At 37.4% G+C, this 14,605-nt stretch overlaps 1 long non-coding RNA gene across 1 annotated transcript in view; it reads right to left on the bottom strand.

Annotated features, from left to right (window-relative positions):
- The window catches only part of LOC139139927 (uncharacterized), a 16,704-nt gene extending 11,433 nt beyond the window's left edge, over positions 1-5,271 (bottom strand). The window contains exon 1 of the long non-coding RNA XR_011553908.1: positions 5,015-5,271. This is a non-coding gene — a long non-coding RNA (uncharacterized lncRNA). The remainder of the gene's footprint in view (positions 1-5,014) is intronic.
- Positions 5,272-14,605: the final 9,334 nt, after the last annotated feature.

The raw sequence follows: 14,605 nt of genomic DNA, 5'->3' as shown, positions 1-14,605 counted from the left end.
AACTAAAGATGTCGACAAAGTGTTACTTTAAACCTTGACAGTCACCCTGTACAAACAGATCATAGCGTGTATCTTGATGTACAGGTATAAAACGCAGCAAAGTATCTGCCAATTTGATGGCCACTAGAGTTAAGAATTCCAACAAAAGTTAATGTTAAATTGAGTTAGGCGTTACATGTATACAACCAATAGCGCTTTCTGTCACTGTGTATTTATTCATTAAGTGTATAAATTTAAATTCACATTGTTTTCAGAAGATAAGCCTATATTACGATAGTGTTTTCATCAATTTATGTATTAATCAAGAGACTGCATTACATTTAAGCAATAATTATACGAGACGCTTTTTATTATCGTTGTTTGTTAGTTGTCACACAGTATGTCTCTAAATATAGCTTTGTTGGCGAGGTTAATTGCTAAGTACAGTATGGCAGCTAGGGGTCATTGAATTTTGGTTATTGAAATAGCATCGAAATTCGTGCAAAGATGTACCAACGTTAAGTTCACTGACCAGCTTGGTGTTTGTTAGCTGTCTGTAATAATCACAAAAGCCACATTTTTTGTACAACAGCAAAAATCTGAAGCGTTTGGATAGCTTCGATTGGGAGTGTTTAGTGCACTTCAGGGACTCAATGTGTTATTGATATTTGTCCGCGACACAGATGTATGAAAGGTCGTCCATTCTCACTGATGGTGAACCGACGCAAAGCAGGCATTGTCGTTATTTTGCGAGAAAGTGGTAAATATTGCAGTAAAATAACACCCAAATGCAAACGCTTGATTTACAATAGACTGTAAGTTAACTTTTACGGTCAATCTGTGAATTTGCTCCATTATTTTTGCAACGCCTTCCACTCGGGAAGTTTAATGAACCGAACAAGAAATTTTGAAACGCTTTACTTCTGGCATTATATATTCAGTTTTTACGGCAAATTTTATCTATTCTTATGAGCTTATCTCGTTAAACTTTTTCAAAAATGGTCTTATAAATTGAAGGATTGAATGGTTTGCCGGCTTCTCCTGAGGAACGCAATTTTCTTCGGCATGCGCAGTAAAATTTCATATTTCATGTAGTGACAGAGACTTAACCTGACCTTAGCTATAACTTTTGCTGATGTATTTACTATATTTACGTTATAAAACAAACACAGTCACACATTCTTCTCCCTAAAGCGTGCTGTAAAACAAAGTATTAACCAAGTAATACGATGTAATGTTAGCACTGCGTCTCAAACACTAAAACTACCTGTAAGTCAGGATGACTTCTAGTCCGCTAGAGGATTCAGTTGAAACACAGAACACAACACATGTAGCGGTTGTGTTGACAAATCGAATGTTGGAATTTTCATACAATTTTCATGGCGACAAGTAATCTATTTTACCCGGTAATAAAAAACGATGGAAAAGTCTGTGATAAGACGCATGATTTAGAACCGACCGTAAAGTCTTTTTTTACTGTGTCGCCACATCGCTCTACAATTTCCTTTGAGTACATCAGCAGCCTGTCTGTCTAGGAGTGGTATGTGTGTCCTGAAGCATCGTCAAAACTGGAGAACTTGCCATCTTCTTTTCTGTGGTGTTCATCATTATTCATATGTGACAACAAACAGATGGCCTTATTAATGATAGATGCACACACGTATGGCAGCCTGTGTCGCCCTGACGATCTCCACAAGCATTTCTGGAGACTTCTTGATGACGATTGATCGATTTTATGATAGCAAACACAGAAATAACGATTGCCGTGTTGTCGTCTGGTCAGATCAAGTCATGTTTTACAGGAATGCCGTGACTTTAACCAATATTCTTGCAATGACTTTTTTCACTGATCTCATTTATGCATGAGCATCTCTGAGATTGGCATCTCTCGTTTCTTCGCACATATTTTTCATAAGGTTAATTTGACACAGCATTTGTTCGATAGAGAGTTGGTTATTAAAATACTAGTCTGAGAATCCAACCTAAGGTAGAACGCACCTCGGGGATAGATATTCGGACTCTCAAACTTTTTCAATATTCTTTTGGCCTACCACTTGTGTGTGTGTTTGGGGGGAGCATTTTGAAGCTTATGAAGTAAATAAAGTCTTCACCGGCTTAGTGTTTTGAAAATCGGGAATTTTATTTCCCCCCATAGAGATAACACAGGGATGGCGACCATTTTGATTTTCAAATATCTGTAAAGATTAGGGAATTTATTCCTCTAGTACCATCAAAATCTCTACGATGACCCCAACCCCAATTTATATTCTTGGTTTTGAAGAATCGTTGAAAGTGTACTTTTGGGAAGTTTGATCAGAAGTTTAAATCTTTCAGTTTCGAGGTGCCAACTACCTGAATTCGCAAATATCTAACTGATAAGATACTGGCGGCATCGAATGTGTTTTACTAGCATGTTTTCAAAAGTGTTTATTATGATTAGATAACTAAATTTCAATATATTAGAAGTCTGTCTTGAGATTTAACTTTATGACCATACAGCCATACAATTAACAATTGTAGCTCGTATGATACTTTTAACAGATATGATCGGATTAACTATTTTATCTTTAGTTCATATCTCATGTATGATTGTAGCCATACTTCGTATGGATGACGAAGCCACTAAATTTTTATGCAATAGTCTGTTTTCGCTGTTGTTGTTATTGAAAGATATTTGAGTGCCAGGTTAATTGAGCAAAAAACACAGATATGTCACCAGACTGTTATAAGCAGTTAAAGTATTAGCAATTTTCTCTGGATTTGGACAGTTACTAATATGTTTTTTGGTTGATAAAGTTGCTCTCATGTGAAATATATACTGGATTTGAACAAAAATACGTAATAATTTAATGCACCATTATATTTGTTTATGAAAACCTATTATCTGTACCCCGTCATACATAATTTATAAACCAACCTTGATCTGTCTTTTATGTTTAAAGGGTCAAAAACTGATATACGTCAAGTAATTTAACGTTTTGATTATACTCTAAAATCAATTTCGTTTTTATAAATTACAAAACTACATATTTTTCAATCATCACGTTTTTCGATTTTTGCATACAATGATACTTATTTGTTGTGTGATATATCGATGAAATAAAATGGGCCGGGGGTCACTGGACTATTTTCTACAAGATATGAAGTATACATCACAGTTCAACCTTCCCTAATGGATTTGTCATTCTCATCGATATTTAATGCTTTTAATTGACAGATACTATCCTCACCTTGAAAGCTGTAAATATCATTCTACACTCTCCAGAAGAGAAAATTCCCGGAAAAATTGCAACTAACTAAATCGGAATACAAGTATGTAGTTTTTCCTGCAAGGGTTGAGTAATTACCCATGATGCCTTGTAACATGTCATATATTGCTCCGAGAAATGCTGCTCTCTGGAAAGTTTCTAAGCTTTAGTGCTCACGAACAACAGAAAATGCTGTTCATCTTCGCTGGAGGTTTACAATAACGTCAAATACGCGCATGCGTACTTCCAACAATCTGTATTCATGGCATTATTCTTCTGATGACGTATCAAATGGCCCTTAAAGATATCAATTGAAAAACCTCATGTTTCGACAGTAAGCTTGTGGGACTCTCTAGTTCTCTTGGATCGCTGTAGCTCTCCCAGTTTGTTCGCTCAATATCAAGATACCACCAGAAAATGGGAGAAGCTGTATATTGGGTAGTGTCGTTAGTAATCGTGTCTTCTACGAAAAGAAAGTATGTGTCTTCATGCAGTCTCTATTTTGGAAATCCCGAGTACTCTGCGCATGCCTAAACAGTAATCCCCAAGGACGAAAGAGAAATCTCTAACCTTCCTTTACTAACTAAACTGATATACGTAGGGAAGAAGATCCCATGACTGATCCAAGGTAGAACGCACCTTGGACGGATAGTCTTAAACTTTCATTCATACTGTTCTTCCATCTTTAAGAATACAAGTCACGAGTCATGGCCAAAGTCGCGGTCCTAGAGAAACAGATTCCTGAAAATTTGAAACGTGAAAATCGATATGGACGCCCTTCCTATTTCTATGAGGGGAAACAAATTTTCGATACGGTGAAAACTTCGTCTTTGCTCCTCAATCTTCAAAATGAGTGCACACACTACATGAAGCTGAACATTTAAAGTAAATTGTAAGATATGCGAGCCAAGATATCTCTCACGAGGCGTATTTATTTAACCGTGAGTTCGTAATGAGAACTTTGATAATCAACTGTCCAAATTTGACTTATTCAAAGTGTAAACATATTATAACACAATAACATATAATGTAAACCAATTTATACCTGTATGCATGAACATTAATGGAACGTGATTTCAAGCTTAGGGGAAACATCGCATATATACACTGAAATAATTAAACACTATTTATCATCGATTAATTGACAGAAAAACTTATAAAAATTTCATAAGTTGTATTTAAGAACGAGCCCGTTTTCTTCATATCTAAGACTTTAAATATTATCAAGGTTTACAGCTGCCAAATGATACTGTTATTGCAACAAAGCAGTAGTTTTGTAATAAAACAGGCTATTCAAATGGAAAAAAGACATGCTGTAAGAATAAGTTATTAGTTTGTGCTATAACATGGGAGATATTTATCTTACGATTGAGAGCTGACATTTACTCGATATATAATTAGAAATGGGATTTAATAAAAATTCAAGAGCGACCTAGAATAGGAATTTGATCATGATATGATATAACTGACCGTATCATCAATACATAGCAATGAATATAAAGAACGATCGGGGATTAAAAGTCACCCTGTCAAAACGGTCAATGTAACAGAAGGCATTTTAAACTGGATTGATGCTCATTTTAGCTATCCGAACAGCTTATATCTCTATCGGGCGAGAATTGCATAGGTAAGTTGAGAGATGCGGGGGGGGGGGGAAACACTCGTCGCAATGTACTATGAATTTCTGTACCTTCACCATTAAGATTTCTCGACAGTCATATCGTTTGATTGTGAAATTTTCACTCTTTTCTCATACGTAAGTGAGAAGTGGTGGACTCTGTACTTACCGGATAGCCGATGTCTGACACAACGAGTTCGATTTACATAAAGACGGAGGCAGTTATTTGAATATTGGTTTTGATTAGTCTGGCCGCGTACGCGTATATTCAAAGCATGACAGACCGCACACGCAAGTCGAGTACATTCGCCACGAACCGAAACATTTGAATCTAGTACACTACCGAAATAAGACCATCTAGGGGTTTCCGATGGTGGAGCCAGCCAAAACCTCGTCTGTTATCCATTAATGTGAAGACGGCCAATCGATGTGTCTTCGTATCATAGCAATGGTAATAAAATATGAGACAGACTGCACTCACATGGGCAGATGCTTGCAGCGTAGTATCTGAATAATGTAATTGTATTTAAATGACACACATATAAATTGTGATAATTATACGTCCAGTACAATCAGAGGTCCTCAGTCGGGGAAAAAGTGAATTTGAATTTATGGCTAACCGTCTGAATAGGTGGCCTAACTCGAGGCTTAATTGTTTAATGAACAATTACCGTTTATGATTAAACCGAGACGTGAAGAAATTGCAAAAAGATATCGAAATAGGAAGAAAGGGGAAACTACCTGAAGTTGTTCATAGACAGATGTAGAGATAAAACGAACAAAAAAGTCTATATGATTTCGTTACATCGAATATGACTGACAGAAATTTCTTAAATATTTCCCATTTTATTTTATGAGGTAAATGATGCAAGGATTCATAAAATGTTAATTTGAACATTTACCATTGGCATATATGACGAGTTCCTGACCCGAACTACCAGAACACAAATCGTGGTAGTCAGTATGTAAAAAGTTGGACAAGTCACTCGGATCGATGAGAAATCGACATCGACACGGCGATCACACTTTTCACCGATTTTGCAAACTCGTTTGCGGAAGACGTTTGACGAACAAATGGTTGTGACGCAAACAAACAAAGTCCATATTACACTTAGCTATGATGTCATTCTGAAAGAGGATATACGTCATATAGTATTACACAAAGGGGGTAATGTCATCGAGCATCAGAAAGCATCAACGATCAATTATTTTGAGATAGGGTCTAAATGAGACCTCCGCATCGAAAATTGCTTCGCTAGCATTCGACTGTTATTATCGAGACTATAAACGCTAGCCACAGTCCCTCCATCACGGAGGAACTGTAAGATAGCTAATATTTTAATTTTATAATTTAGCAAATACTATTCTAAGAGATTTTACAGGACTCTCTCTCTCTCTCTCTCTCTCTCTCTCTCTCTCTCTCTCTCTCTCTCTCTCTCTCTCTCTCTCTCTCTCTCTCTCTCATAAATATATATATATGTGTGTGTGTATGTATGTATGTATGTATGTATTTTTGTATGTATGTATGTATGTATGTATGTATGTATGTATGTATGTATGTATGTATGTATGTATGTATGTACGTATGTATGTATGTATGTATGTATGTATGTATGTATGTATGTATGTATGTATGTATGTATGTATGTATGTATGTATGTATGTATGACCAGGCACTTCAATAAAAAATGAACTAAAGCATGATTAACCCTTTTGTTAATTTTGTCAACTTTATAAAATATGCCCGGGTCAATTTGTTTCAGATATTTGTCAAAATTTTGATGAAAAACTGTAGCTAATGAAAAGCGATGTCCATTTAGTCCGAAATTATAAAAAAATACAGAAAAATTCATAAAAATTGGTAAAACGTTGCACAAAAATTTTGATGGGAAAAATACAGCACGTAAAGGGTGAAGAACATTTGTGCGAAAATGACGCCAACGCTTGGGGACAGGTCGAACGAAAAAAAATTATTGAAACTCTAATGATGTGATTTTAGCATCAAAGCAAGACAATAAACAAAATAATAGTCAATTAAGATTCGTATATCATCCCGAAAATTTTCAATCAGTGAATTTACCTGAAGATGTATTCGAGCAAACTCTGTTCATAGAAGTTTGACATTTAAGGGAATACCAGGTCAGAGGTGATACAGCTCGTTGACGAAGCAATACGTGTGAAAGTTGAGCAAAGCAAGTCACATTCGTTGGCTCACAATTGTACGGAGTGTGTTTTCGACGTAGGGACCAGATTGACGCCGATAATGGTTGTTGAAGCTGTTTCGGGAGACTTCTCCTTGCCTTGAATTCAAAGCTGGTGACATTTCAAACACGCAGGGTGCAGTCTTAGAGAACTGGCACACGGATATATGTATGATTTATACCTGCTGCTTGCCGTATGACTTCAGTTATACACTGAACATTAAAAAAGAGCTCACGCATGTTGTAAAAAACTGCCGAAACAAAACAGACAAAACAATCATCAAGAGGGGAGATTTGTCTTAAATTTGGACAGATACAGGAAAAATTTCTATCCATTTCATCGACAGTGTTCTTAAACTATCACATTTTTTAAAGAGAGCATTTCAAAGGTATCAACCAGTTATGTCGCTTCTGTCAACTATTAAACCACAATGAACGTACGACCGTGAAACGCTCTACAAACGGTATGAAAGGACCAAAATCTTTCATATCGTTATTTCTGGTGAATCTTTTGCGCCGATGGAAACAGTTTTCCACTTTCAATAGCGTTTCATCACAAGAGAACTGGACTATTAAACTATGCAGTTTATACTCGTAAATGTTATCTTGTCCTTCTGTCTTAGATGCAGAGGCGATCCTGGTAACTTTGGAAACGGCGCACGGCTCTCTTTCTTCACGGTTACACGCAACAAATGAGTAAGACGAGATATTGATGTCGACAGTTTAATGGTTACATGTTTCTCGCTATCAATCATGACGTACTGATCATCGCTTAAGATTTTATGAAGGTCATATATCTGTAATTAAACCATGCAAGCCTCGAGGGGAGAGATGGCCCATCTGTTTGTATGCACAGACAAAATTGTCTTTCAAGATAGCATCGCTCTTCTACGTAATTAATACAAGATGGCGATTTCAAACATATTCTCCAAGCGGACCAAAATCGCATCGATAATAATTATCATTGTCAATATGTAAGCTTTACAATGTATGCAAGTTTGAAATTAATTTAATGTTTCAAAATAGTCTTTGAAACTTTGTGTTTGATAAAGCTCGAGTAATAAATATTTTGAGTTGTATTGTTTTATTTCAACAAAGACATTGTTCAATCATGGCTGTGTCCTTACTATTCCATTATTTTTCAAGTAAAAAATAAGCTTTTAAGGGCTGCAATTTCTTGGATTGACTTTATTCATGTCACAAACTATCGAATATTAAATCATGTATTCAATGCATCGTCCGCATTTGAGAATCACATTATTTCTGTCCGAAGATGAAGAGTATTCGCTTTCAGATCGATGAACTCTGACCTTGTTGTTCCTTGTATACAAAATATTCATTCTGTTATACTTGCTAGTCACTGACGCACGCAGAGTAACTGCGCCTGCGTATCGCTGATTGTAGCGTGAAGCGGCAAAAATATTCGATCCGGCTTACAGACCATTTGCTAGTGTAAATGTATAGCCACTCTCTGCCGTTAAATTGTCGATATTAAGGCGGGGTTGTCTGAATAACTTGAATCGCATGCGCATACAATAAAGTCAAAGTATTTGATTTTTCAAGTCACCATTTCAACACCATTTTGTCTCCATCAAAACTATACGGTAAAAGATTAGATTAAAACAATTGATAGATCAAGATACAAGTTTTGCGATAACTTCAACAGTCAGGTTATTTACAATCCATCTGGCTTTGTGTCTGTGATGCCAGATATAAGCATTTTGTGTCTGATGTCATATCAGTTTCATCTCATTAGCTTCAGTGTAGCAACAATGACTAATTCAGACTGTTCCTTTATGGAATAGGCCAACACCCTCAGCATACGAAACCCGATCCTGGAGTTCTTACGCCGGGGCTACATTTTACGTTGAAAACGTCGATTTGTCGTATCAACAGAACAGGAAGAGAGATGAGCGGCGCACCAACTTTAAACTATCTCTAAAGATAATAATTCATATCAATATTGAACGCTCAACAAAGGCGACTATCGCTAGGATAACACTCAGGCCCAGGGTCGCCTCCAGGCCTGACGCAAGATTGTGATCAGATAAAAAATATTGGTGAGTGTTCACTGTATTTGAATCTCCCGCTTTTCAGTGGTTTATCGACCTCGATCCAGGCGAACATTTTGGGCGTCAATTAGCGGGGGACCGACATGAATCGTTCACACACACTCACACAACTTGGGCCCGATCTATCATTCGTCTTGCTCTTAAACCATCCCTCAGAGCCAACATAAATTTGGCCGGCTTAGGGCCGGCATGGAGTGTTCACGTTGGTCTTTTTAAAACCAGGGCCGACCCAGAGGCGACAGAAACTCCTTTGCGCGAACTTAATAAGATACACGGGTTCATTGTCAAGAGAGATGAATTCAGACGGTATGAACGCGGGAAGGCTCTCTCATAGTTGTACCATCTTAGCGCCCAAAAGTCGAGGCCAGTTAAATTTTATAACCCGTAAGAAAATTTCTAGAATTTCTTATGATGACGTGTTCACATGAAGGATGTAAAGAGCCAAAAGCTATATCTTTTAATGATTTTTTTCCAATATTTTTTGTATGTCAACAACTAGTTCTTGTTCTACCCCTCAATGCCTGTTGATTCATTCACTTTGAGCTTTTTACGACAGCATGTATACATGTAAAGAGTACTGTTTTTCATGTCTGAATTTTAGTCCGGACCAGAATTCACTTGCCAACTATAACAATGTAGTTTACACATGTACAGACTGAGTTGACAAGCTGAGTTCTGTGTATCTCTACAGGCTTTAAGGAGTTGAGTAAAAAACTATTGTTGACACTGAAAACAAAAATAGTTAAAAAACATTATCAAAAGATACAGCTACTGTAATCAAGTCTGAGAATCAGAGTTTAAAAGCGTTTGCGAGCTGACAAACTCAAAATGTCTGATACAAAAGCCAGACAATTTGACTGCAAAATTATTATAAGAGAATAAATTTCATACTTTGAGAGAGAATAAATTTCATACTTTGAAAGATTTTTTCTCGGGGGAAATTCATGTTTGCCCTCCTGGACAATCAAAGCCAGTGGTGACGTGAGCTGCATATTAAACTGATTCGTGTGCTTTTCCGGTAGATTTCTTCTACAGTACAATATTGTTTTTAAGATTCTTTATATAGTTGTTAAATGCAAAATATTAGCCTTTCCAACATAACATACTGTACAATGTTCAATGTTGTCATTGGCAAATGGATTTTGGTACGGACTAAAATTTCAGTCGCAACGATAACGCCGGACACGTACTGCACTCAGACATAATTCTGGTGGTAGAACAAGAGAATGTATTTTTCAGACAGAATAAAAATAATGGAAGCAAACTGGAAATTACATAAAGAATTACGGCACAAGTTTGTGATCATAGTTGATGGGTTCCCGGTGCATGTCTATTCATTGCGTGTGGGTTGATAAGAGTGCAGATATACGGCCATGTGAAATGAATGATGTTGGAAGACAAGGTTTCCTCTGGGGAAGAAGGGCGTTACAGGACGGACAGCTGTGACAATAGATGTGACAACATAGATGACAATTAATAGAGTCTGAATGAATATCATAGTATTATGCCGTATAGTCTGCAGGGATTGCATAATCATTAAGGGTTAGCATATTAACAAAAGAATATTTTTTACTATGAGATTCAGAGTAATGTAGTGTCTTTAAGGCTATTGAATTCACTAAGTCTATTTCATTCATGTGAATATAATATATGTCACGAATGTAAATCTCTCTCTCTCTCTCTCTCTCTCTCTCTCTCTCTCTCTCTCTCTCTCTCTCTCTCTCTCTCTCTCTCTCTCTCTCACACACACACACACACACACACACATACACTCACACACACACAAAAATAATACACACAGACACACACACGCACACACACATATATATACATATATATACATATATATATATATATATATATATATATATATATGTGTGTGTGTGTGTGTGTGTGTGTGTGTGTGTGTGTGTGTGTATAATTTGTCAATTATACAATTGTACGGTACATGTACACAGGCTTTGTTGGCAAGCTGAATACTGGATAGCTCAACTCGTAGGGAGTAGAACAAGAACGCACTTGTATAAACTGAACAAAAATATTATCAAAATACAAACTTAATACAGCTTCTGCCCTGCCACTGCCAACGGGCAGTGTCACTGTCACTGTATACCGGTGGAGACGGTGATAGGTCTGACTCTGATATAGTTGAAGAAGAGTTTCGGTCATAGTACGCTCAATTGACAGTGAAACATACTTGTACATAAGATCAGACAGCAACACATAGAAGACTTACTAGGAGACTTAACAGTTACCAGGGATTTTTGAACTCTGGCATATGCGAATAATCAAATATTAGAGAAAAAAGGTGGGGTCGCCATGCTTGAATTTCTACTAATGTATGATAAAAAGTCACTGACTTTCTCGGAAATCACTTAAAATCAATATATATAAAACCATTCATTTCAAGTTCATGCAGTGAACGGAATTTTCACATCTCATCGTACAATAACACAAAAGTAAAACTTTGAACAGTAAAGACTCTAATTTAAATAAAAAATGATTAATTAGAATCATTTATTTTTTACGAAGTATGCTATTATTACATCCAAAATTCCTGAGATTAAAACGTTTATTTGATGGAATATTTTAACCCTCCAGTATTGTCATTTTAGTAAAACATTTGAGAGTAGCATCTATAAGTCGTATATGTCTTGTACTTTTGAAAAATAAATATTTTTAAGTAGGTCACTGTGCTCAGTTTTTCACAATTTGGCAAAAAAAGCCTGGAATTCACAATTTAGCTCTCATGATTGCCACTTTGTGTGCTCTTCAGCATGTTGTCATTGACCTGGCCAGAGTTGGATAAACTCAAGTCGGCTTAGACTGATAAATCCAAAAGTCAACTGATGCATTTGAAATGAATCAATTTAAGAACTTTCCGTATAGGAATATGACTCTACAAACTGCTGATAAGAGGTAGGGTCGAACATCAGCGAGTAGAACTACGCAATACATATTTATTTTTACTCTGCGTGAATACTGTGCGTGAATTTCTAATAAATGTGCTGCTATAAGATAATTTGGGGGGTTAGAATACTTTTTATCATGTAGACGGGGGATTCGAAACTTTTTTAGCGTATTGAGAGGGATCTGAAAAAGTAAGATTTCAGTCGCGATTCCTCCAGCCCCCCCCCCTCACCCCTCAACCATTTTTGTGAACGCAGCCTAACATCGTCATGTCAGTTGAAAATCCCTGACGGATCACTGTGGGCCCTCGGTGGTTGCAATAATGAAAACCTGTTCGTGTTTGTTCACGATGAAGATGATTTTTTTGAATCGTGATTTCTACTAACCATTGTATTGAAATCGTACAAATGACCCGTACTTGTAAAAGTGTCGCTTCCTTAATATGCGGTACTTCACGTTGATGAACCTGCCATCCACCCCTGCAACAAAGTCGTTAAAATGGCGTGATTTTATTAAGATATTGAAGGACACACCCCATAGAAATGAGTCAGATCCTTCTACAGCACCGGTAGTTATCTAGTTGTCTTTAGTGTGCCTTTCATCAAACAGCCTGAGTAGGTAGAAACACGCCACCCCCAGGTCAAGTATTGTAATTTATCTTGGTATGGATTTGCCATTTCAAACGAGAACTGAACCGACCGATTGATCACTACTCTACAAAGTATACTGTGATGATGTTTGCCCTTGCCGTACTTCCTGTCGCTCCTGCAAAGTGCAAACCACTTTGATCTCAAATGATATTTTTAACTAGGATTCGTTATCTGGAGTAAAAACTTAGTCTTCAGGTGGATAAAACATGATAACTTCCGTGGCAAACACCTCGAAAGAACCTTTAAATAGTCAAAATAAAAATTTAGGTCAAATCACACTACTTTGGACAGTTTTCAGGGACACAGTATACTCCTAAAACCCTATGGTTAGGGTGTCCTCGATAATTCTGCGCCGACGTTCCAATTATACAGTCTGCACGGGTTTATCCAGTGGTCGATGTACTCTGGCACTCTGCATTCTGTCTGTAAACATCTGAAACGTGAAATCTTACAAATTCTCTACGTCACTATTACGTTTCTGGGGTTTCTGTAATTTCTTTTTCAAAGACACTTGTGCTGATTCTGCGGAATCGTGAAACGCGGCTATCGGCTTATGTTATCGGGTGAGTGCCTGCATGACAAATACTCCATGTCCTCCACGTACCCCTACCCAACGTTATATGCCATTTGTAACGTGAATTCAAACAGATTGTTAACCAAGCCATCTGCAACTTCTTATAAATACCCACTTAAAACTATCTTGCTTCTAATTTCTACTTCTCGGGATATGTACGTGTATTACTTGGTCTATAGCATTCCTGAGTGTGTCTGTTCAGACTGACTAACCACAGTCCCTCCCGTGAGCGGAGGGACTGTGGACTAAAGTAACCCTGAGTACGTCACACCGCAGCATGTCTATGACAGTGTTTGTATGGTATGTATATCATGTATAGTAGAGGTGGGTTGAAAAAATCTAAAATCACAGTCAAATTGCAAGACTTGAGCCATAACAAGTAATCGTATGGCCAGAACGGAATTGCTTGTGTTACAACCTATGTTGGGCCAAGACTAGGAAGTTGTTGTACTTCACAATGGTCCCTCGACAAATCCGCTTCTAAATTCATCTAGTTGCATCTTCCTCCTCTAACCTTTCATGGCCGACACCTTCACGTTTGCGAGAATTTTTCTCGTCTATCACCTGTAGAGGACTCGGAATTCAAACTTCTCTGTGCTCTACAGAGTACGAGGTTAACATTGAGCAGACTTTGTCAAAGCAATCTAAAGCAAACATGTTACATCGACTTATTAACGCAAGTTCAAAAACAGTCCAAAGTATTAACAGTTTAGGGATAATACAGTTTTCAAGCCATTCTTTTCAGAATAAAGGATGGACGTAACTGTCAGCAACGTACACGGTGTGTGATTTAAATAATAACACATGAGAGCGAGGGCAATATCACGATTTATTGCCTGCCCAAGGGAAGGTGGTCATGATCGAAATACTGATGATGCCCGAGCCGTAGGCGAGGGCATCATCAGTATTTCGATCATGACCACCAGCCGAGGGCAGGCAAAAAATCGTGATATTGCCCTAACTCTCATGTGTTATTATTTTTATTACACCGAACAAGCAAACATTCAAAGAAACAAAAACACAAAGACTTCTTCGAGTACAGTTCGCATTTCTGAGTCCGGACCTCAGCGTAATATGTTGTCAGTACCGAGTCTAGGGTTGCCGCTGAAAGTTTGCCGATCTCCTCGAATTTGTTGCTTGCATAGTCGCTGAACTAAAAAATTGCATTCCTTGTTGCCATTTTCGTTCGTTTGCTGTTTACTTGCATCAAAATATCGTCTAACTGTGCCGCTGATAGCTCTGCATGACGTTCGCAGCCATAGTTGCCGACTGCAACAAGCAAACTTTTTTGTAACAATTTGTTACGCACAGAAAGGATGCCCAGTAAGTAAAATGACGTCATCCATGTAATAT

This window comes from Ptychodera flava, chromosome 9, assembly GCF_041260155.1.
Source record: "Ptychodera flava strain L36383 chromosome 9, AS_Pfla_20210202, whole genome shotgun sequence".
Classification (NCBI taxonomy): Eukaryota; Metazoa; Hemichordata; class Enteropneusta; family Ptychoderidae; genus Ptychodera; species Ptychodera flava.
Note: the sequence above shows the minus strand (reverse complement) of the source record. Positions and strands in the feature narration are given on the sequence as shown.